Source organism: Cyanistes caeruleus, chromosome 8 (assembly GCF_971803275.1).
Source record: "Cyanistes caeruleus chromosome 8, bCyaCae1.hap1.1, whole genome shotgun sequence".
NCBI classification, from domain to species: Eukaryota; Metazoa; Chordata; class Aves; order Passeriformes; family Paridae; genus Cyanistes; species Cyanistes caeruleus.
In genome coordinates this window covers 20,217,970-20,243,502 of record NC_141708.1, presented here as the reverse complement: position 1 = coordinate 20,243,502, position 25,533 = coordinate 20,217,970, and the positions used below count along the sequence as shown (strand labels likewise).

The following is a 25,533-nucleotide window of genomic DNA, read 5'->3' as shown; positions in this document are numbered from 1 at the left end:
CTCAAGTGCTGTTCTTGAATTGTGTCTGTCTACTCCAGTACTTCCAAGGCAATTGTATCCAAGTCAAGATAACTAAGAAAGCTCAAACTGAGCTAAGACTCATAACCAGCCTTGATTAAGCGGATGTGTTGAATGTTCATATTTAAGTGATGGGCATGAGATAAAGAGTACACAAGACTCTAGAGTGTTCCCTATTGCATAAATGCATCTTTAAAAACATTACCAAAATCTTCTATCACTTTGACTAATTACTAGTAATAGGGCAAGCCTTTTTGTTTAGTGTGTCATCTAGACTAAGGTATCATGGCTCCTCTTTGTACAGGATGCTACAGATGCTTATCTACAGGGCTTGAAATGAATTTTCCACTTTTAGAAGAAAACCATGAATTTAAATCATGTTCTGTTTCCCTTCTGCAGAAGATCTCAGCATATGCATCTCAAGTGGTAGTCGAGCAAAGAGCTCTGTGCCAGCCCCTGGAACAGTGAGCAGATTAGCAAGGCTCTGAATTAATTGGAAACACCAGCTTCCTGGAAGACTTGCATCATACAAGACTTGTTTTTTCAAATATAATTAACCACTGAATGTGGATGGAAATAGAGTTGGAAACAAGGTTAGGGGGTGCAGTGAACACACTGATTTCTCAGATTTTTGTGGCAAACTGTGCTAAACATATCCAAACAAAATTTGTCAGTTCATACCTTTTTTTAAAAGTTATATAAAAGAGTGGCTGGCCCATTATTCCAGAAGCTGGTAACAGAGGAACTGTTGCTGTCCAGGCCTTGCTAGCTTTTTCAGCTGCATTTTCTATAGCAGGAGGTGAAGAAGGAACAGCTGCAATTTCCTTATGCTACAAAAGGATTCCCTCTCAGAGGAGAAATTCCCTGCTGAGTAGATTCACTAGGTTTTGAGCCTGCTTCATGCAGAGTGTCACACATAGGGCAGCTTTAACAGCTACAGAATTCTGTCATTCAAAGATAAGGGTAGATATAGAACAGATGATTTCTGGGAAGTGGTGTTCGGTGGCTTTTCTGATGTTCCCTTCTCATGGATTTCAGTACATATTGTGTGTTCTGTTAGGAACTGTATATGTGACTTACAGTTATCTCAAGTTAACCCCTAACTGTGAGACTTCTGTGTCTTGTAAATAGTACTTTCTCTGTCACTAATTGTCTACTATCCTCCAGCAAGGATTTATCCTCCTGAGTACTGTATGAATCTCTAAGCTCTTCCTGAAGTTCATCTAAATGTAAACAGTCTCATTCCATAACCTAAAGTATTGCCTTTGCCTTCTCTAGGTCCTGTGACCATCTTATTCCTAACAGTTACACAAGTAGATATCCACATGCACCACTTAGGTATTTCACCTTAGTCTCTCCTTCCATCAATCTCAGTGATCTCTTCTTTATTAAAAACAAATAATATTGACTGTGTCTGTCTCACAAAGAATTAGAAAGACTAGCGTCAGGAAATAAATGCAGAAGTTGCTTTTTCTTCAAGAGGTCAGTTTGACTTGTTAGAAGTGAGAAGCCTCTAGCAGTACCTCTACATAAAAATTCTTTCATGTTTCTGGAGACTTTGCTTGGAAAGCAGTAGTAAAACCTCAGTGCAAGCCACAGAATTATTGTGGTAGTAAACTGTAATATGATGCTCACACATTTTCTGGTATTTGATTCCTGTAAGCTTTTATGAAACACTTAGTAATGTAGATCAATCCATGCTAGTGACAGCACATGTAGCTATAAACAGTGCACAGTGAATGGAGTCCTGATGACAACACTAGCATGCACTTGAAACTGTACTGGCCTTGCACAGTGTCTGGTGACTTAATCTGAGAGACACTGTGCCGGGCCAGGTCCATCCTGAAGGTCATTAGGACAGTAATTTTCATCCCATTCTGTTTCCTGTGAACTATGGAAGAGAAATGAGCATGGGGCAAAAAGACTTGCCTATAACTAAAATGCAGTTCAGTGACAACAGGTCACTGCTCGTGGTGGGAGGAATGCAGTGAATCACCACTGGTGCTAGCTTATCCTCAACATCCTTCGTGACTGGAAGGGAGAAGATGGCATTGCTACAAAAACACTGCCCCATTCCCAGAGCCAGGCAGCTGAAGCAGAATGAGGCAACGTTTGGCTAATGCTGCTGCAGGAGCACACACCAATAGTACAGGCAAGCTCCCAGCACACCCATTTGAAAGGCAGGTAAGTATTGCTTTTGCAGCCTTTATTTTAAGCTGTGTCTGTGCTAGCAGAAGAGAAGGGCTTGTTTGTCTTCTAAAATAGCCCAGCTAGGACTCCAGGAGTTGTTATCACCAGGGCATCTATCATTATTTTCATATCAGTGTTGCTAAAGGCAACACAAAACAAATTGCCTGCGGTTTGAACTCTTATCATTGTTGAGCAGACCCAGGGTCATCTTTGCTGGGGAAAGCCATTCTCTGCAGCCTCCTGGGACACACTGCAATAGGAAGAGATTTGGTCTCTGGAATTCCCATAAAAGAGATTTGGCTGACACCTCTTCATCAATGCTAGCAGTCTCATGCTGCAGTGATTTACTGCTTTGAAACCTTCAGATGATTTTAAGCTGAGATTGGATGTATTTATGAGCAAAATTATATAAACTGTAGCGAAAAAATTCATGGCATCTATGCTATGACTTTAATTACTGCTGAGGTTGCTTATGTGAGGACTGATTCCTAGAAGATCTATAAATAGTACAGCTCTCAATGGGATAGAGCTGACTTAGAGTCCCTAGGATTTGCTTGGTTTTGTCTGGAAGACACTAGGCTGTAACATTTCTGTTGGAGAGGAAGTCTCTGGCACCTGTGTTGGCTGGAACACTAGAAACTGAGACCCTGTAGACCCCTGAGTATGTGGAAGAAGCATTCACTAAGAGGAAAACCCAGAATCTGCCAGACCAGTACCATTCACTTAGATGCACTTGAACCTCCACTGTGCAGCCAGTGCTGGTGCTGCAGCATCAACATCACACCACTGATGCACTGACTTGGGAGACAAGTTTCCTTCCAGTGCTGGTTCTGACACAGATTGTGATAGTTCATTCAAGTCCTATTGCTCTCATTCAGGTTGGGAAATTCATGTAACCTTGTAACAAAGTTTGCACAAAACCAGCAGTTGGAGAGTAAGCTCTTCGTTGGATGCTGTGCTAAGTGTGGATCAGCACAAAGCAAGTAGATTTGTCATTCATTTGTCATGTCATTGCCCCTTGTTGCAATTACTTGAAAAGGAAGTTTATGCTTATTGTGAGAAACGATATGCTAGATATGTCAACTAAAAACAATTACCCTGCACCTGTACAGTCCAGTCTTTAGGTGGTATTTGGGATAGAAAAACATTGCATAACAGCTCCCTTCCCCACTCCTATTATATTTGACAGACTTACAGTCTTGGTGTAGTAATTATCTGAGTGAAAACAAGTTATGCATCTGGGAGACAAGGGGTGTGGTAGTGTGCTACTGGATGACTTTGCCTTTGATATATAACTTTAACATTAATTTCAAACATGAGTAGGTGAAAATGAGTTCGCACTGATTTTTCTAGATTTTTCTCAGCATTTACCATAAATCCAAAGATGGCCCTATGAGACATACACTCTGCTTTGTGATCAGATGACACCTCTGGGGAAACTTCAATATTCTCCTTATGCTACAGATTTATGTAAAGTGACCTGAAGGCTGTCACAAGGAAATACTGCACTCTGACACCACCAGCCAGGGCTTTTGACGCTAAGAGAAATTAATTCCCGAGGTATGTTTTAGCAGCTGCCTTGAAACAGAAGAATCTGTCAACAGAATACTGTGTGAGATGGGTGGAGAGAAGAAAAATGTTTCCACCCAATTGTTACAAAGGAGGAATAAATTTCAGCCAGCACTATGCAGGGAAAGGAGTTGAATCAGAGAAGGCCTTTTCTATTGTCACCCAGAAGTCAGTGACAGGTCAGCTTCATTTTCCCATTCCATGTCAGCTGTGCTGAACCCATCCTTGGTTTGTTTTATGGCTACTTAGTTACATAATCAGGGAAAACAGAATATCATTGAGCTCCAATTAAGTAATTCTTTGTCAGAAAAATGAAAGAAATTGCTGAAAATGGCTCCACTGACGTTAGAGTTGAAAAAAAGAATGCTAATGTTTGAATGAATCCTCCTCCCTGATATATTTAAATTGAAATCCATGTAACCTAAAAACTGTTTTCAAAAATGCTGAATACTGCAGACATTCAGCACTTGTGAGGGAGAAAGTACAGACACAAGAAAATTCAAATTGGGCACCTGCAGTCAGCAATCATTTAAAACAATTTTCACTCTCTGCTGCTCTCCTCTCTAGCCTTGCTGCTTTTCCTTACCTAGTGCAGCTCTGTTCTGAACTACCATGCTACTGCATTCCTAATGTCATGTAAAAAATGCTACAGGACATGTTTCTACCTCACCAGATTTAATTTATTTGACATTTATGTCACCAAGATACTTGAGTAGTGCATTCAGGGTGTCAGCTTTATATAAACATCTCTCATTTTAATACTTGGTGGAAAGTTGTGAGTGTTGTAAAGGACCTCAGTCACCAGCACTGATTTTTGGAAAACAAAGTCATTGAATTATCCTGATACACAGTTTTTGAGAAAGAGAGGCCATGATGAGTCATGTTTTTTGCAAAATAAAGTTATAATCACATTTGGTTACAGTTTGCACCTGCATATGCTGGTCTGCAGCTCAGACAAACCAGAGCCTACACACCAGAGTGTATAAATATGGGGACGTGCAGAAAATTTGGTTTAAAAAGATGCTTTTTAAGAAATAGAGCAGCAGTACTTTCCAAATTAATTTTCTGATTTGCTGATGAGCATTAACAGATTATGAGAGAGCAGAAATATGAATTATTAGTATAGTCTGACATGTTTCTAGAAAGTTTAATAATAATATAATAATATTAATAATATTTACTGTAATAACATAATATATTAAATGATACTGTCACCATGCTGTATAACACCTCCCACTAAATGTACTTCTACTAATGACAGCCCCACCTTTTCATGGCTTAGTAGCTTTGGATAAACACACACATTCTGCAACTGTGTCCAGACCTTTACATGAAGTAACAGAACTGGTTTGCCAAGACTTTTCACGTGGTTTAGATGGCTTTAGTTTCCTTGCCTCTGTCAAGGATAAAACAAGAAAGTGACATTTGAATTTTGTAAGCTTTTGGTGAGATGTGGGTCAGGATTTTGTGGACATTATGAACCTTGACATTAGCTGCTTTTCCATCCAAATAAAAGAGCTCTGCTCTCAAATGATCCCTGGATTTTATAGCCTACAATTAGAAAAAGCATTAGCCGTGTCCAAACTTCTGTCTGACACAAACTCAAAATAGCTGAGACAGGTGGATTGCATGAGAAGTTTGGTCTTGTTCCAGCCCATCTGTGAACCTTGCACAGCATTTGTGAAGTGCTCAGCATCAGTTTGGACACACCAAGTGGAAGAGAGATCCCCTGGATATGGGATCCTGTGGCTCGGCGCACTCCTGGGGAGCTCCTGCTTCCTCCCACTCCCAGCAGACCAATGCAATGATCCCTAACTCATCCCCCACATTGAAAGTGCTGAAGTTAGGCTTGCTCATTAAGTAGCAACACCAGATAGTGTAAGAGTCCTTCTAATCAGGTCACTAATGGTTAGGCACTTTCCCCGATTCGGTTTGTTGGATTTTTCTTCAGTAACCTTGTACAGCTCTACACTCAGTCTCTAAACAGATACCTTCACAAATCAGATACGTGCCCAGAATCTTTCTCTTGCACAGAAAGAGCTGGTTCTGTATATTAGCATGAATAATACTGAGAAGTCAGTGGACCACAGCATGGCTCCTAAAACTGTGATGTTTTATGTTTGGATACTTGCCCTAAATACAAGTCACTAAGGACGGTATGAAATTTCTCTTTGCTTTCCTAGAAATTTAAGGAAATTGGTGAAGTTTTGGGTTTGGTTTTTTTTCCCCTCCTTTTTCTCTTTTGATATACAGAGAAACTGAATAATGGTTTTCAAGATCTTCAATAATTGAAGGGTCTTTGCAACTACTCTCTCCTTTCAATCACTCCCAGATGCCAATGAAAACCATGGGCTCTGTCAGGACCCAAATATGATGGCATCCAGGCTTGCAAATTTCTTCTAGAATTATCTTTATTTGGAACTTCAAATTTAGACTCCTCAGTTTGTTCCTTGTCTGAACATGTCCATGTCTTACTCAAGACTGTGTTATTCTCAATATTTACATTATATTGCTAGCAAGTTAAATGGCATATTTAGATGTTTGTGTCAGGGGGTCAGAGAAGGTAAATCTACAGGGAATGATGGAGTGTTTCTGTCAAAGGCTTAGGAAACTGACAGTACAGAAGCTTGTCTGTTTTTTCTCAACTGTATCAGTTAATTTAGGAAGAATTATTACCTTTGCCTACAAAATTTGCCCTCAAAGATTTTACTAGTACCATTACAGGTAGTTATGATTCCAAAAGAGCTACCGAACATGATAGAGGTGAGCAGGGATACAAAGTTGTGTTTGTTATATCAGACTGATTTTGTGTGTACCCTGTTTCTTAACAATATACTAATAGACTTGGCCTTTCACCAATGTTCCAGTGAAAGCTCTTAATATTTTCAAAGCATGGGTTGGCACTATTTTTTCCAAGTGGAAAAAGAACAAACAAACTTGTTAGTATAAGCTTGTAATAGAAGCTGGACAATTAAAACCAAACCAAAAATCATGTTTCATTTAAAAAAATACCAGATTTGGTCCTTATAACAAAGCCAAAGGAGCAGTTTCTGTTTCATTGCTAAGACTTCCTTCACTGTTTAATGGAATACCTGATTTTCTCTGCCTTTGCTTTATTCCACTAACATTTATCTCCTTATTTGTCTGCATTTTTCCATTTAGACACCTTTTGTAAAATCTTCTGCCAAGCTTCAGCTACTCCCTGACTGTCTTCCAAAACCCCCTTCAAGGCCTGTCTTTGCTGCACTGCCTACAAATCACTGTCACCTGGAAGTCTTGAGGCTGGAGGCCATCTGTGACCATGGTGACTTCTGATTTATGTGAGCACACCCATCTTCATTGTTATTCATGCCACCTTCTTTCTTACATTTTTCCCTTAGTCACTCAATTTCTTGTCTTGGGAACCTGGAGTGCAAGGACTCTGGGGTGGGAGCTGCCTAAAATAATGAATATAAGGTGCAAAACAGATGTACAGCTTTGTGGAAAATATGTCAGGAAATAGTAATATGTTTGAACTGCATATTTGTCAAAACAAGATTGTATCAAATTAATTACGGAGGAGGATATGTCTCCCAAAATATGTAGTCCAGAATCACTGATCCAGCCAAAGACTGGGAGGGTTTTAGTGACTTAAATATCTCATAAACTTCAGGCTTTAACATGCCTAACATCTAACTCAGAGTAACATTGAATCTTTTCTGAATTTTCGTGTCTTTCACACCTCTCAGGGTGCACCAGACCTTTGACAATTTTGGAACATTCATATGTCTGTCAAGAGTCTTCTTTCATATGGTTAAACCCCCAGCACTAGTGGCAGAGACCAGGGAGTGGTATGACAGAGAATTTTCTGGTAGATCTATCCCATGTGGGACTCTGCCTCAAAGACTTCTCAGGAGACACATTAGGAAAGTTTTTTGGCTGCCATGTATCTCTGGAAAGAGACTGAATATTTACCCTTTTATAAAACCATATTAAGGCAAGATAGGAAAATATGTAAGTGGAAAACATAAATATGCAAAGAAAACTGTGCAATATCTGTGCAAAAAATCAGAAGAGACACTGTTTGGGAAAACCTGTGTCAAGTGATCATGAAATTAATTTAATGGTAGTTCAAACATCTTAGAGGAACATGCTATATTCGACAACAGGGACCCAATCCTGGCTGTGCTGAAGCAATAGTAGTGCTGAAAGTAGTTGCAACAGAATTTGTGTAAGTGAAGGTAATTTATTTCCCATATCCATGGATGATGTGTCATTTTTTACATTAAACACAACTACATTGCCCCTATCCTGCCTCTGTACATTTTCACATGCCCTAGCAACAATATGAGATGATTTTGGAGAAAGCTGGCTTATCTGTGCACAGAGATGTACTGCAGAATCAGCATAGCCTTTTTGATTTATTTTTCAGAGCTCTTCTGCATGGTTTCTGTCTTGATTTTCTTGTCAACTTGATTTAGTGCAAATCTCTGGGGATGCATTTTGCATTATGTGAAACTGGTATTGGTGTTGTTGAAGCAGACTTAAGCAAAGACCTTCTGTTTGTGGAACTGTTTTATGTTGCATACATTAAAAATGTCAAACTTCTGAAGAAAAATCTTTTGTAGCAATCTAAAGCTGACTCTGTAGTGCAATCTCTTCACTCTTCCCTGTAGCTTTTCTTTTTTTTTTCCCCTTTATTCCTTGCTTCCCCTGATGAACTGTTTTTGCTTTGAGACTTGGCTTCATGTCAGTGCTCTAATTTGAGCCTGATTTGCTAGCAAGGTGCTGAGCACGTTTGTTGAGTCAGTGGGAGTGGCTGGTATTCAGCACTTTTCCAAACCAGGACACTTACTTCAATGCCTCAGTATGGGTTTAGGAGCCTGATTTAGGCTCCTATTTTTATTAATCAGAGTAATGGCATCCAAATATATTAACTGGTGTGTTCTTTGAATAACTGTAGTTAGTATTTAAAAAAAACACCATGAAGTCACTTAACCAGTTTTTAATGGGAGTTGTATGTCCAGTGCCCTGAGCTTTTCTGAAAATCCTGACTTGTCCCTTTTGTTCAGCATAACTCTGGGCCAGGAGGTATGTATTTCTTCTGTGTATCAGCTTTGCTAAATATATATTTGGTTCTTCTGCTTGAAACTGCCATGCCAGTGCAACTGGGACATGGTGAATGCCCTAAAATGTGGGGACAATCAAGAATGCATAGATTACTATAACTTTGATTTTAGTACATCAGAGTACAGAATGTGTTTGGGGCTCTAAAGGGTCAACAAGGAAGTAACAATGGGTCTCCATGTTCAGCATTTCTCCAAAATTCTCCAAAAAGTCTTTGGTCCTACTGAATTTCTCATAGCATAAATTGACTCAATGAACATGTCAGATCCTGAAACATAGCACGCTTTTGCAGGTGGTATTTGAGATGAGCTGCAAAACAAGACAGCCTTTGATAAGTGTATGAATTTGTATAAATGTATGAGGAATTGTTCACATAAATCCCTCTGCTGCCACAGTGATTTATTACATGTGCAAAGCTCATGATATCCAAATGGAACTGTAGCTGTGCTGCCTAGCAGCTGGACTTGGAATGAATTAATGCAATATCATAATTCAGTAAAGGAGCTCTGCTCATGTCACAGAATCAAAGAGCAGCATATGAGTGTTTTATCAGCCTAGAAGTGACCTGAGAATATATTTACACAAGTATGTAGTATGTATTGCTCTTCTATTCATTATCCTATGCATTAAGATATTATTTCTGTGGTATCATATTCAGATTTAGCCAAAAGAACCAAAGATGTAAAAACATAGCTAACTGAAAATGTTAATAGGAAAAAAAAACATAGAAAACAGCTCTTACTTTGACCGTTTCCTTTGACTTCTATATTCTTCCCTATCTGAACTGATCAATGCACATGGTCAAGTGAATGAGTCTCCTCAGCTAAGCATTAGGGAAGCTGCACATGGTGGATGAAATACACACAAACTCAAATTGAATGGCTCAAATCCTGGAACTGGATAGCCTCATCCTTCTTATAGCAGCCAGTAGCAGAGATGGTGGTGTAGGCTGTGATGTACTGAGAACCCTACCTGTAATATATATTATTCATAGACATTGCTGTAGAGAGATTTTTAGCAGAAAAAACACAAAACCCCAAGTTATGTGAAAGCTTGCTTGATTGATTCAGGTTTGTTGAAGTTTTCCTCCCTGAGAAGGCAGCCTGCTTCAGAGAGGTTTATGATTCCATCTCTCCTGAGACTCATCAGACTATTGGATGGGTATCTGAATGGTGCCTTGTTACCCCCGTGATAGAGAAAATTGTGGAATCAGGTGGAAATTACCCAGTATTTTGTACTTGTCAAACATAGATGATAGTCTGATCTGCATAGAAGAAGAAGTATTTCAAAAATATTTCCTTCTGTTTTAAGGAAGCCTAGAGACAGGCCAGCAGCATTCAGTGATTTTTTTAGAGTATTTTTAAGATACTGTTTTTTTTCTCTAGACTTGAGGGGGTTGTGTGTGATGGTAGTACCGCAGGGCTGGGCTGCATTGCACTATTAGCAGCATGGCAACTTAATCCAGCAGGTGTGAAATCTCATCTTCTCCCCCTTTCATATGCACAGATAAAAATGATATCTGCCAAGAAATGAAAAAGGAGCATGGCAGGAAGAAAAAGACCATGGTCAAGACAACTTGAAGACACCTGATCTCCAGTGTTTGGCCTGGGCTATTATATTATTTTGTCCCATATTTGCCTTATAAGGCTGCTGGCATTTTGTGCAACTTCAGATCCTTCTAGCCTGATCCTGGAGAAAGGGCCAATACACAAGTACCAACACAAAAGTAAGCCTGAATCCCATGTATCTTGTCAACTGTGACATTCATATCACAGCAGATATTTCTGTGTGCAGCTCTGTGTTCTCATACATGTATATCACACACAATTTGTAGGTATTTACAGATGAAAGGTGCAATCTGCAAAGGAACAGCACAAAACTCCCTAGGTTAATATAAGGGATACCATTTTTCTTGCTCTCCCCCTGGTTTATATCATCTGCTGTTTGAAGCTATCTCTAATAGTCCAGTAGCCCTGCTGCCTGTTTCAGAACTGCCAGGAAGCTGGTGCTTTCATTATGATCTTTCCAGATATGATATTCTTCATTTTTATTGTGTTATAAATCCTGGTTCATAATGTGTCCACCTAATTTGTTTTCTCTTGCTTCTAGGTGCAGGCACTATCTCTTCATTTGCTCTTACAGTTGGTTATGAATTCATTATCAAACTCAAGGGATGCTTTGTTCTCCTCTGTTCTGTGCCACTTTCAAAGTCCCCCCACAACTTATTTATTTACTTCTCAGCCCCATTAATCATTGCCATATGTGCCCCTCTTTGCAGAGATTCTCTGGGCCACTCATGGCTGTTGAACAAATGTAGAAGACGCACATGAGTTGCTGGTCATACCCTACAGAGAGAACAGACCACACATAGACACAAGCTCCAAAGACTGAGAAGTCAAAGGCACACATTAATTTAATATGGACCAGCTTTTTGCAGACAGAGAGAGGGGGAGAGGAAACACTGACTTCTGTTTTTGCATAGAAACTGATTACATGGAGATTATTTTAAAGGGTGATTAGGTCAGATTTCTGTTGATAATACATCCCAAGGAATTTATTTTAGTATGTGTCCAATTTGAGGTTAAGATCATGAGTTTAATTGGAATTCACAAGACGGAGAGATTTGTTCTATTGTTCATTAAATAAAATATGCTTCATATAGGAGATATAAATCTATTGGCACATTCCAGGACGTGTAGTTGCTTTGAGCTGTTCAGCTGGTTCCAACATCCAAGTTGCTTAATTCCGTGGTTCCTTAAGGTATGTGTCTGGCTGCTTCAGAAAAGGTGGAACAACAAAAGGTGGAATAAGATGCAGAGAAGCTTGCTGATGTAGCTATAAAGGAAATATTTTTTCACACAGCAATAATTTATAATAATTAGGGAATAGAGCCTACTGTTGGTGAATGTCATGAGACTAAGGGCTTAGCAAGATTTGAACTGACACTGGATCTTTATAGGCTCTACTATGATTGCTCTGCCTAAGCACAACAAAGAAAAATAACCCAGAACTTATGAAAAGTTCTTGAGTTCATGATGAAGCCTGAAGATTGCAACAGTTTTAGGATGTCAGCTAGTAATTTCTGCTAATTTCTGCTAGACTTTTCCCTGCTGCAGATGGTGGTTTGCCTAAAATCTGAGTCCTGATGTCTCAGTACCATTTATCCTGTTAACACATCCCAGTTACTTTTTGGTTTTTATATGCTCATATTCCTGTCTAAGGGTTCCTGAAAGGTAAAGCAATGAATTGCAGTGGAATAAGTTTCTGTAAAATTCTAGAGTTGTGTCGTGTGTCACCAATGCATTTTTTGCTAAATAATGATAAGTTGACTGTTCTTTCTCTTTCCTAATAGTGACTCAGGTTGGTATATGTGTACTTACTACATATTGCTGTGTTTTAGGAATATATACAACTTCATAAGCATTTAGAAATTATAGGAAAAGAAAATTAAAGAAGTGGGCAGCATAAAATGAATAAAAATTCAATAAAATCTTCCCTATTTCAGCATATGCTTTTCATGTCCCATTAGGACCCTAGGGCAATGCAGTTCAATGTTGTCATATACTTACTTTTGGAGGGATTTTCTCTCAGTGTCCTCTCAATCTATTCAAGTCCTGTGAGTGGAAGAAACTCGGCTGCTAACACCATGTGCATAAACCCATCAGGGCCTTGTTCAGCATATAACTCCTGTAATGTGTTTCCCCAGAGCTTTTGTTGGCTTGGTGTTAGAGGTTTGGAAAACCTTTTGGTTCCCTTTCTTTTCCTGCTTCTCATCTGAGACTTGAGACTTTTGTCAGCACAAACAGCTTAGCCTACAGGCCTGCTTCTCTGGCTCGAAAGTATGGCAAAACTTTTCAGAGCATAATCATTAAGTGGGTTGTTGCTAGCATCAGATTTCAACATGTTAATAAACATTGTTCCATCAAAAATGTTGGCAACAATCATAGCAGTCGTACCTTGAGGCTGAAGGTTGGTCTTGACAGTAGACATCAGATCACCATTTCTTTTGTCAAGGTGATGCTGTTGCGTGGCAATTTCTTCTATGAACTTTTGAAGATTTATCTCATAAAACCCAAAGTATCATGATTTCAGTCATTGGCAGTAGTTCTTCTTCTAAATCATTACCATCTAGTCTAGTAATTTGTTTATATGAAAAAGGTATTCAAATTAACATCTGACATTTCCTGCAAACCATATAAACCATATTTCTGGCCCTGCTGCAGTGGTCCTTATTGCACTGTTGTCCTGACACAGACTGTATTTAAATGGGATGCAGAGGGATACATGTGTTTGCATGGAGTACAGAGGTATGGGATGACTCTTCTGATGTACCCAACTGATGAAGGGATGTGTGTCTCTATTATTTTGAAGCATTAGAAAGCTATTAATAATCTTGCTCTACTATATGCAGTTAGTTTTCTATAGCCACCAAGCACCTTTTACAGACTCAAGTTGCAATGAAGTAATAGAGAAATGGCAGCTAACATTTAGGCAAATTAATGCCCACTGGAAGGCAGAGCAATTTCTTTAAACTGTGCAGCTTCAAACATCACCAGATGATGATGCTACAAAATATGGAGATTTTCACATAATGATTTGTGTGGCATAGGAATGAGAATATACATATGTATGTACATACATATATGGGTTTTCAAACAAGAATGTACCTGGCAGGATTATATATGTACATACCTTGGACTGTGATTTTTTCTGACTATCAAAATTGCTACTGAATGGGTCCTTAAATCAATTACAGTGAAGTTCTTGTTGGAAAAAAAATACAGAGATTTTCTCTTCTTGTATGCCGTGTGATAAAATGGCATGTGGCAATGTCCTTAAAATGGTTGCTACAGCCAATAAAGCTGGAATGGTCTTGATACAATATCCAAATTTATTTATTAAGGTCAAGATGTATGACTGATAGTTTTAAGGCTTGTTACATTTCCATATATTCCCTTAGTTAGCATGCTGAGGACGAAAATCTGTCCCCAAGCTTCTGGGTAATAACGGCAGTCAGACTGAGTTGGCACAGGAGATTCATCATTGCAGTTCAGTATCTAAATCAGTACTCCCAGGCTTTGCCCTGGAGGTCCCCACTGTTGTTACACTCTCATCACTCTGAAGTGTGTGTGACAAATGATACTCAGTCTCTTTTCCTTTGTCCACCCCATCAGGGTCAGTCAAGCAAGGTACAAGCTAAATAAGCAAAGTGCTTATTTCTTAGAAATGGTCTCTAACCAGTATAAGCATGAAGACAGCATTGTAAATACCCCAGTAATCACAACCTGTGTTTCCATTTAATGCAATGAGGTTCAACATTGATGATCCTTAGGTGGAAGCTCTTATCTCCCTATTTCAGCTGAACCATGTTAACCATTTTAAGTGTTTATTGATTTGTTATAGATATGGTTTTTATTGATAAATGTTCTCAGACAAAGGCTTGTGTACAGATAGGTTTCCTAAAATACTATGCTATCCCAGAGGAAAGCACCAGTTTCACACCTAATAGAAGTGCTGCAATGACAAAATAAAACTGTGACTGTTTTAATGGCTTGGAGATAATGAAGGGAGTTTTCAGGGTAATTCGTGGGTAGGAAACAACAGATTCCTTAACTTGTGTTAAGAGAAATAATTACATCTTGCAGCCAGTGTCCTGTGATGGGAATGTGTGGTGTACAGGACCTCAGATGGGAGTCATAACAGCAGGACTTCTGTCCTGGATTCACAGCCTGGTGTTTGTCATTTAATTTTCAGAGTCTCAAAAATAATTGAGCTTTGCTTTCTATCTGAAACTGCATTGAAAGCTGCAGAGGAAACTTGGCACTTTGCTTGGACATTTAAGGTTATCCCAAATTAAACATTAGTGTTTCTGTATGCCTGTATGTCACATATATATGTGATATTTTGTGTTTTCAACATAAAACACTGACATTCCCAGAGCGGAGTAGTTTATTCAGCAGACAAGTGACAGCAAAAGCTATGTGACTCAGGGTATGTCTTTCAGTAATTCTCTGTAATATGTATGTTTATTTCAAACAGATTCTACAAATGACTTGTTACTATGTAACATTTCAGAACCTTAGGGATTCTGTATATACAGCTTACCTCTTCCTCATCAGTTTTAACCCTCAGACTGAGGCAGACATAGACTATGTAGCAAAACGCAAATGTCAGGACTCAAGGGTTTTGTTGACTAGTTGTGATAACTTTTAAAACAATACTGTCATCAGTTTTTCTTTTTGGCCCTTTATTAAAATTAAACATCGTGTCAAAGGATGTTTAATTTTAAACATCACAGCAGGATTGTCCTAAGACTTTAATACTGGTATCTTGCTTAAGCTTCTTGGTAGGTTGGTTATTGTGAAGCAGATCCATGTCTAAAGTTTGTGCACAGCACTTAATTTATCACAGTGGGATGGTGGCTACTCAGAAAACTAGAAAATTATGGTTTTCAGAGTGTGGATTACATCGGTAGTTTTGGTATTTGAAAGAGAGAGGGGACAACAAGGGATTATGCTTGAATTTGCCACGAAGGATACTGAGGTCTAGAACTGAACTGGTACTGAAAGCAGGCTACCCAGTCCAGGCTGGGACTCAGCAGGAGCTAATATATTCTCAGCTGCAAGTAGATTGGTCAAAGGAAAAATACCGGGACATACTACTTTACTCTGTTTCTGGCATTATACAGGTTTTGTGTAAAATGCCCACCCATTAGGATAAGAGACTACACTGGTGGGAAGTGAGATTTTGGGGAGTTTGTGAATAGAGAACAACTCTGCAGCTTTAAACATGTCACTTAGAGGATGTTCTGAGTTGGGTTATTGAGTGAAGCCTTCCAGATTATTTTAGCTTAAATTTTAAGGCTAAGAGGGGGATTGTATATCATATTACTTAATTCGTTGACAAAAAAAAGAGATTTGTGAAAAAAAATCTGTCTGTGCACTGGCCAAACTGTGAATATTAGTTTAATAATAGTTCCAAAATTCCCTCCAAGCCTTTAATGGCAATGAAGATTATGATGACTGTTATTGTTTCAAAATCTGGGTGTTAGGCTTACCATTATTTACTATTATTCCTTATGCAAGAGAGGTCAGAACTTATATCTAACATTCTCTACAAACTTAAATCTTCTTCATGCCAGAGAGATGAAGGAATCTACTTTTTTTTTAAAAAAAAATCAATCCTTTCCTGGTTTTGTTTATGTTTGTTTCTCTTTAATGTTTCTGTGCTCAGATCCTTCACATTGCGAAAGTTTTAAGCTTGCTGTGGGTAGATAAAGATTCCCCCACAGCTGACAGAATAAAGACAGAAAGCAAATTAAATCTCAGCAGAGAATAAGTGTTTTGCTCTTCTCCCAAATTGCTTTCAAGACTTCAGTTTTACAAGTGAAAATACTGAGAAATAAACTTAACTTCCAGTGGTGCTAAGTAAGAATCCACAGGTCAGAGATTTCATGATGAGCTTTGGTCTAAAGTATTACAAGCTTAGGTTGTTTTGCTTTATGTTCCTATGTCCCCTAAGCTGCTTGTTTCCAGGTAATTTTAGATTTATCACATCTCCAGGTTGTGCTATCTATTTATCTTTTGTGTAAAAACAGGAAGAAAGTAATGCAAAGAAGGAATTTCAGAACTTTTCCAGAGCTACTCAGTTCAATTTGCTTTATAAATTAAAAATTAGGCTAAGGAAGATGTATTCTTATTTCATCCAAAGCAATCAGTTTTAAGTACATGAAGGAAAAAAACCAGTCATTACCTGTACTTTTGCTCTCCCATTTGTCTATGTAAACTCTTAAATCTGTCTCTAACCCTACACTGTTTCAGCAATTTCACTTTTAAAATCTGCGCCAACAACACAGCTCACCTTCTCCTGCAGGTTTTTAATTTCTTTTAAATTTCAACACTCCCCCTTTCCAGGGTGGATGGGGCAAGAATGGGCAGAAGAGCCCAGTCAATTGTTTCATGAATGGAAGGGATGAAAATGTCCTGAGACAGGGACTATTTCTGCTCTTTTAAGGTAGAAATAATAGCAAATCCTGAAAAGTGGGATTACAGAAAAGGCATCCAATATGGTGAGTATATTGTTACAGGTAGCTGTGGATGTTGCACACTCTTAGTGATTGCTTAGCATTTTCCTCACCATTTACTTTTGAGACTTGGCACACTTTATGCATCTCGCTGTGTTATGTTTCTCTTTCCAGCTAAATAAAGGTATTTTTCTATCTGTAGAGATAGAAGGGAGAATTCTCCCTACTGCTGAAGCTTCTTGTTCCCTCTGTCAGATCTGATCCCTTTTCAGGATGGAATGTCCCTAAGATTAGAGATGAGAATTTATCAAGGAAAGTAAACATAAATTGAAAATTGTTCAAACCAAAATCTGAAATGTGCTTGGACTCTGTCTATACCCTTTTAAAGTTGTTGTTGTTTACTTATGTCCGTACTATTAATCACAACAAAAAGTGGAAGTAGCATTATAATGCATTTATGGAAATCATTTCAGGTTCAGAAATTATTTATATTTTTATGGATATCTTATTATAAGCATTACCTATACCTTGCTAGAGAGCACAATGTTCCCTGTTGAAATGGTGAGCTGTGTTTAACTAGCAAAGACGGCTGTGTGTTTTCTGTGTGAACATGTGTATATGTGCACGTATGTACTAACAGATGTGAATTAACCTGCATAGCCTGCCAAAGAAGAATTGGTTATTGAAATCATTTAATGATTAATTAGGCCAAGCAGAAGCATATGCCCACACACCCTGCCACAACTGAACAGCAAGGCATTCCCTTTGAGGAAGCATGGTGTGCAGTAGACTTAGACAATTCATAACTTCCTTGACTTTCTGTGTTAGGGACAAAGAACATGTATGTGGACACTGGTAGGTGTGGCAGCTGCTACTTGAATTGAAAGGGCTGGAAATACAAGCAGTGCAAGAGAGTGGACAAGTGTTTTGTACGAGGCTGCATGCAGTAGTTGGCAAAGCTGGAAACAGAGCCAGGTCTCTGAATGATTTAATCTAAACATACTCCTCTATACTACCGTGTCTACCAGACAGAGTGAAGGAATAGGCTGTGGTGGAAGGCAGGGAAAGAAAAGTCAAACTGTATCTCTGCTCAGAAAAACACTGTTTGTTTGCAGAATCTGCTTGTTCCTATTGCATTGTTCCCAGCAAGAGAAGTGTTAAACCAGCATTCAGAGTCCTCATTTCTCCTGGGATTTGGAACATAACAGCAGATGCCAAGGTTACCTTTGTCCTGTCTCTCCAGTGAGGCTCTAGTGCAGGCACAAACAGAATGCTGCTCTTCTTCCCTTTCTACTATCAACACCAATAATAATCATGGTTTCTTACAATGATTCCATTTAAATTATAAAGAATGAAGGTAGAGGGACTGTCTAGTTTAAAAGTAACACAGAGTGTTTTGAAGACAAAGGAAGACTGGTCACTAAGTTAAAATATTTTTTTTCTAAAGGATTTCCAGAAAACAGTGCTGTCCTGACCCCTCTCATACCAGGTGGGGGTCAGCAGACTTTATCACAACCAAGGTTGAAAACCATGACACAAAATTGCTGAGCTGTTCAAGATCACCTCGTGGCTGAACCATTCCACACTGTAGTTTCTCTGCTTCCCTTGTTTGTCTGTGACAAGTTGGTATAAATCACCATAATCATGGTTTAATAATTTGTAATAATTTTGATGCAAAAACAAGGCAGTGCTGCCTAGTGGATCGATGATGAAATTAGGACTAAGAAGGCCTGAGATCTCTAATACTGCACCGATTTGTGGGGTGATCATGGTCAGATTGCCATTCTCTGCCTCAGTTTTCTCCTGTAAATTGGAGGCAATTTCGCATTTGCCCACCATGGATATGAATGGTGGTCTGTGAAGTAAATAAGGTAGATTCTGTTTTTTAATTTTTTATTAAATAATATGTCTTGTCCTTGACAGCTTTGTACTTTGTGCTATCATTTTCACTCTGCACTTTCATACAGGACTAAATGGGAGGGGACTTCCCTTTATGGTAACTCACCTGCAGTAGTCAAGATACAATGCTGACAGAAAAAGCAGGGAGGTGAAGTTCCAGACCACTCATTCTGAGAGATGACAGCAGAAACAAATATGTCTCACTTTTGTCCTACTATTTACTCAAGCAGAAAACAAAACAATAGAGATGGGAAAAGATCTGAAAGAGCTGTCACAGAACAAGTGCACCATGCCAATAATTTGAAGGATTAAGGACCCCAAGCCGTATGTCCTGACACAATAGCTAGGGCCATCCTGTTCACTGGGTTCATGGATTAGAGGGATGTTTCATATGATTCTGTTTTTCTTTTCAACTCTGGTTGAACAAACATAGCCTGTGTGCTTGCAAATCCCTTGTTAGCAATGCAAAAGGTCAATACAATTTCCCTTTCACTACACTCTATGATTTTGCCTTTGGAAAATGTTGCAGTTGGTCTGTCTGGATGCCTTCACAGAATCAGCATGACTTTGTGTCTGGTTTAAATGGTGTGATGAAGAATGGTGGGAAGCCCAAAGAAGGGGCCTGAAGTCAGTACACCTGCATTGAGTCGGAGACACTGGGACACTGACCTGAGACACACTTGATCTTCTTGTTTAAGCTCATTTGTTCAGGCTGTGGCTATGGAAATGGCAGGATTTGGATCAGTGATGTCACAGATTTTATTTTAATGACTTCTCTATTTTATAAATGAAAAGCTGGTGTTGCTTTATTGCTGTGAAAAGTTTATCTGGGTTTGAGCCAAGCAGAGATTTTTCTTCTCACATCACTGCCAGCAGGCTGTTAAGAAGCTGTCCCATCCAGTTCCTGTGTCACCTCAGGTAGGGGATTGCCATTCCGACACTAAATATATGCCTCCTTTAACATAATCTAGAGGCAGAATTTAGGAATTTCATAGTCAATGAGATAAATTCTCATCATCAGCAAAGATGATGATGATGAGAAGTCCCACAAACTTCAGTGAGGAGTATTTATGCCCATGTACTTATTACCTATGAATGTTTGTCATCAAGAATCTAAAAAGTTACATAGTTTGTGGGAGCACAGAAAAATTTGACGAGAGTTATCACAGCTCCTGGGACCAGCATGCTCCCTTTCTAATGAAGAGTCACTTATCTTTCAACCTCACAGTTCAACATTTGCTTGGGAAGGGATGGGAGTGGAGAGCAAATGTGCAGTGTAGCTAAAGTCTTCCTGCTAAGAAGGTTTCTGATATATGTTTGAGTGCTTTTTGTCTGTGTTGCCCCACAATCCATTTATCTCTTTTTATATTTTTATTAAGAGAGAGAGAGAGATTTTATTTATCTCTCATTTTATATTTTTTTCATACCAGCTATTTAGCCATTACATTTATCTTGTTTCAGTGATTTTACTTAGATTAGATTTACTTAGTGTTTTACTTAGATTAGTATTAAAATTCCAATGCACCTGGGTCATGTCTCAGAGTTGTAAGTGTAATGCAGTCTTTGTGTGTGCACACAGGACAAACCCCTTAAAGAGAGACATGTCTGTCAATTGATGTTACTGTGAAGGCTGTTGGTTGCTCTTACGGGCCTCTACCTGAAGTATCAGCACTGTTGGTTTCCTCCTGGTACTTGTCCCTGAGAGACACTCCTCAAGAGAAAAATAAGCTTGCTCTGGGGCAGTTTGCTGAGGATGCAGTAGCAGTAGGGAATATTCATTCATGCAGCCTGAGATATCTCTGCATTGGATTCAAAGCAGTAACTTTGTGATGAAAGATTTTCTCCCTCTGCTAACATAGCTCTTTGCAAGAAGGGCTGAGTTCACTTCCTAATGAAACAATTGCCCTACTACACACTTTAAGCTCTCATGTTCACGTGTCATCTTAGGCTGACTGCTGTTATTAGTTTGGCTGCTAGTAAGATAACAGTCCATTACATGCTTTGCTTTAATACAGCCTGGACACAAGCAGGAAGACAGACTTCCTGCTTTAGAGAGAAGCAGGAAGGTGGGGCATTTCAGGAGATAAATGTTTGTTATTTACAAAGTGTGTAGCAGATGGGCAGCTGTAAAGACACCTGCTGACAGCAGTGAGGTACAAAGTTCTCTCCTGTTTCAGAGGAAATGCTGGTTTCTCACAGATAGCCCAAGTAAGGTTTGAAGGGTTTTTATCTGCATCAGCTACATGGGGCTTGACGTTTGAGCATATTTTGAAAAGTATCTGCTCTTACATAGGTGAATTTTCAGGAAAGTTAACAACTTTTGAAAACTGGGTCATGTATGCAAGTGGGCTTTCACTTAAAATCATCATTTCTCCATGCAAATGGAGACTTGCAATTGCCTGCTGCTGTGGGTGGGACAAGTGTGGTGGCCATGCCAGTGCTGAGGTTTTAACAGACTCCTCTATTGCCAGCGGAAAAGACCTACATTTGTACATTCCTTGTGATATTGTCAACTCATTTTTACTGTTCTACAGTGTCCATAAGCAATTGTATAATCTAAGGATAGCAGGAATGGTATTTCAACAGTGCAGATAAAAAATACAGTCCAGAACTTCTTGCACTGAGAATGCATTCTAATTCATTAGAGAGGCAAAACCAGGTTTACTTTGTGCTGCTGGTGGATCTGCCTGACGAATGAATCTAAGCAGCTATTTGCCTTCCCCACATAAAAACCTGGAACAGAATAGCTCTTCTAGATTTGTGGATTGACATTCCTGGGTTCAGAGATGAACCAGCAAGTCCCCAATCTAATTTAAAGGTACTTGAACTGGTTTTCAGAAGCACTGTTTCGGGGACAGAGACAGGCAAACAATGCTTGCAGACCCTGAACAGACCAGGGGAGAATAAGGTTACAATGTTTAACTAGCTATCTACCTACAATGCTCCTGGCTTCTGCCTCCTTTGCATGGAGATGTACATACAGACTTGCACACATTTGGCACTTCAGTAAGTTTCTAAATTAAAATTAGCATTTCTGCTATTAGGCCAATCCCAGGCCTTGCTTTCAATTATTCTTAAATATGGCTATTCTTATGATTTTTATTTATTTTTTTTGTAGGGGTGGGAATACCAGTGAATAAAATGCCAATACTTTTTTCTTCTTGATGCTATTAAGCCTGGATAATATGAGGTTTTGTGCCTAAGTGGGTTCAATGGCTTTGGCAGGATGCCACAAAATTTATCCCTCTTCTTTCCATCGGATGAGAGAGAAACAGGCATCTATTTTCTGCCCTAGCTGGATTTCAGATTTGAGATTTCCCGGCTGTCCATTCTGCTCTGATATGATGGTCACGTTCCTCTCTCCTGGGGATTTCAAGAAGCAGAGGGCTGCTGGGGATCATCACTGCAAACTTCCTGTCCCCATCTGGAAGGCAGCAAGCCTGCCTTTTGTATTTATTCATCTCTCTGAAATGAAGGCGATTGCTCCAGCTGCCCTTGAGAGGTTAGTGTGCTTTTAGAGGGAACAAAGTTTGGGGTTAAACTTCTTTTGTGTCTTCTGGCCACTGAAAACAAAACATGTTTGATCTTGCTTTCAAATAAATTTACAGATTGAGATCTAATTTATTTATTTTGGCATTTGGTTTGAATTGTTTGGTGATTTTTTGATTCATGCATAGTATTCAAGTAAAGACAAACCACATTCTTATGGCTGTCAGTATATTAAAGTCAACAGGAGCTTTGAAGGTGAAAAAGAAAGAAAACAGAGTGATAAACTAGAGTGATAAACTCTGAATATTAAAAAAATCTACATGATGTGCCATGTTAGCCTGAGAAGGATGAAATTCCCTGTGTGTCCATGGTGTTTCTTCCTCACACAGAGGCAGCACAGTCAGGCCATCTGTGGATTGGTACCTTCACGTGTTTTGTCTGTATGCTCTTGAGTCTGGACCGCCTTTCCGCCACTTTTGTGGAGTACGCAAGCTGATCTGGGAGTTGTGCCCTAAGCATAAATGAAACCAAAACAGTAGTATTAATCCAGTGAAAATGGATTGATTTGTGAATGAGACAGGGATTTCCCTTCCCCTCTATTTGATCTTTTTTCCCCCAGATGGAGCATTTAGTGATTTACCAGAGTCCTCTTCCCCCTTCGTCTCTTCCCCATTCTTCGGTGACTTGTGTTGCACACAATCGAGACACCGATGGCTGCATTGAAAGCCCCTTGCTCAGCCGTGTCCCCACCCGCACGGGTGCACGGCTTCCCCATTGCTCAGTCCTCAGCCAATTTCACCCCCCAGGCACCCACAGCGACCGATGGGCGCAACAGGTCGGGCAGGGGCCGCCGCGCCCCCCGTTCCCGGGCTGCCAGCTCGGCGGCCTCCGCGCTGCTCCCGCCTGCCTCCGCTTCGGCTTGCGCTCGCTTTCCCGACTGGGAAGCGCAGGCCCTCTTTCCTCCTGCTCCCCGGCAGGGGCTCGCTCCGTGCCGGCGCCGAGCGGGTGGCTCTCTCCGCTGCCGCCGGGCGGGCGGGCGGGCGGGAGGACGGGGGGCGGCGCCCATCGCGGCCGCCGCCTGCCGGGGAGCCGGGGAGCCGCGGCGGCGCGGGCGGCTGGGCTCGGCTCGGCGCGGTGCGGCGTCCCGTCCGGCCGGCCACGGAGCCTGCCGTGCCGCTCCGAGGTAAGCTCCTCTGCGCGGGTAACTTTGCGGGCCGGCCGGGGCTTTAGCAGATGTGGCAGCTGATCACTGCCCTCCGTCTGCGTTGGAAATCGCCTTGGCTCCATTTTATTCTTCAGATTATTTATACCCATAAGGACTAGTCGCTCTTTAAAGGGCCATTATGCTGTGGGATATTAGCGCCTCTCTGTTTTTCCTAGTATCCAGAGACGGTGCCGGTGTTACACCACGATTTTTGCGAGCCTTTATTCAAGCCTTATTATTTGCAGGTAGAATAGGTTGCAGATGCAGTGAAGTAGGTTTGGGAATGAGCTTCTGGTGCTTGTAAATAGAAGTGCTGTATTTCTATCAGGGGGAAGGGGGAGCAGATTACAACATAGCTTTTAAAATGAGAGGGAATGCACAGGGGCATTTTCTGTATAGCTTCGGACTCAGCAAACTGAGTGAATGTGGTGTGGGGAGTGTGTGTCTGCTTGTCCCGAGAGAGCTAAAGCCAGGATGTATGCATTACGGCTGTTCATTCATCAGCGGCTGCAGATAATGCAATTACCAAGTCAGCGGCGCATGGATGCTGCCCTGCGTGCGACATGCTGAGAATACTGTACTTTAGGAAGCCAACGCTTGCTGTAGTTTGGATAAAACAGAAGCTGGGAATGGCAGGGTATGAAACCGTTGTGTCCTTAAGTGGAAAGGAGGCTACTGGTTAGTCTTACTCTATTGTTTCTGAAGATTTGTATTTTGTGTGCTTCTCTGCAGAGGTGTAAATACCTTTTGCAAGCAGTGCATAAGGAATTCAGGAGTGAAAAATAATTGGCAGCAGTTTCAGGTATCACCAGGGCCCGATGATTGGTAGGTGGTTTAAATGTCTGAGAATACGCAGTAGTTTTAGTCAAATCCTAGCATAGAAGGGGCTTCATTTAGCTCTCAGTTTTTTATTTACAGATGAGATTCTGAAGCTGGGGTATGGCTACCTCGCTCCTGAGGTGTCTTGGAAAGGAAGGAGAGAAAAATCAGCAGCGTGATTGCCATGGACACAACTATTCCTTATTTATTTATTAGGCTATTAGGGTAATGAAGAAAAGCCATGCCTGCCCTGCTGTGCAGATCTCATTTCAGCAAAACTGCCTGGGCTCCTGCTGTTACCCTTGTTTGATTTTTAACCAGTAGGTGCTCTGTGCTCGTCTCAGTGCTGTGGTTGTTACTCCTTTATGTATGGGTTCAGTAAAGGAGCCCCCAAATCAAGGGCATCTGAGGGGAACCCAGATGGTTGACAGTGGGGTTTGTTCTAAGTGGAATCTTTTCTTCACTCTTCTGCCCAAAGATCAGTGTTTCCTTACTTGTAGTTGTTGCTTTTATATTCTGCATGGTATTGCTATTACTGCTGCTGCTTTGGGTAAATATTTGGTATATTTGTATTTAATTTTTATGGATTATGCCACTTGAAGATTGTTCTCTCCTCTATGTCTTGATACTCTGTCATAAAAACACATCTGTCCCAAATGATTCTCTCTCTAAGACATCCAGCAAGGCAAGGGGTGCACAAGGTTACTAGCCAGTTGATGTCTCTTGGCTTCTAAAGGCTGCACCACATTGGTTCTGCTACATGGATAGACATACCAAAAACATGTATGTATCACATTGGTTTCCCTAATGAATCCCATTTATTTTTCTTTTGCACTCCCCTTTTCTTGTTCAGTAGGCGTACTTATTATCTTTAAATAGGAATAGTTATTTTAAAAGATAATCCTGTTCTGTAAAACCAGTGTAGATTCATAATGATCTATAAAGTCATGATATAAATAGTGATGTTTATAAAGTTAAAACACAGCACGTGTGCCTTTTTTGGAATATATCAGATATTTTGTAAACAGACACAGAAACACACACATACACACAAGCTCACACCTAAGAAGAAAGGAAGAAACAGTGCCTAATAAATTTCACATGCCCAGGAGGCTAATCTAAAAGTCAGGAAGGTAAGAATTATGTGCTACATGTGAATATTATTAGCAGCTTCCTTTTTCTTTGATACATAAGTGATTCAAAGAGTACAAATGTA

At 40.1% G+C, this 25,533-nt stretch overlaps 1 protein-coding gene and 1 long non-coding RNA gene across 32 annotated transcripts in view; one reads left to right on the top strand and one right to left on the bottom strand.

Moving 5' to 3' along the window:
• Positions 1–21,397: 21,397 nt before the first annotated feature.
• On the bottom strand, positions 21,398–23,269 carry LOC147651910 (uncharacterized). The gene is made up of 2 exons (XR_015290204.1): positions 22,935–23,269; positions 21,398–22,805 (listed from the first exon to the last, which is right to left on the bottom strand). It is a non-coding gene; the product is annotated as an uncharacterized LOC147651910 (long non-coding RNA).
• Positions 23,270–23,363: 94 nt separating this feature from the next.
• The window catches only part of SORBS1 (sorbin and SH3 domain containing 1), a 160,919-nt gene continuing 158,749 nt past the window's right edge, over positions 23,364–25,533 (top strand). For 21 of the 31 annotated variants that reach the window (XM_086901012.1, XM_086901023.1, XM_086901020.1 and 18 more), the window contains exon 1: positions 23,364–23,477. The gene's annotated coding sequence lies outside the window, so the exon portion shown is untranslated. The remainder of the gene's footprint in view (positions 23,478–25,533) is intronic. The other 10 variants (XM_086900987.1, XM_086900982.1, XM_086900980.1 and 7 more) reach the window with 1 other exon arrangement.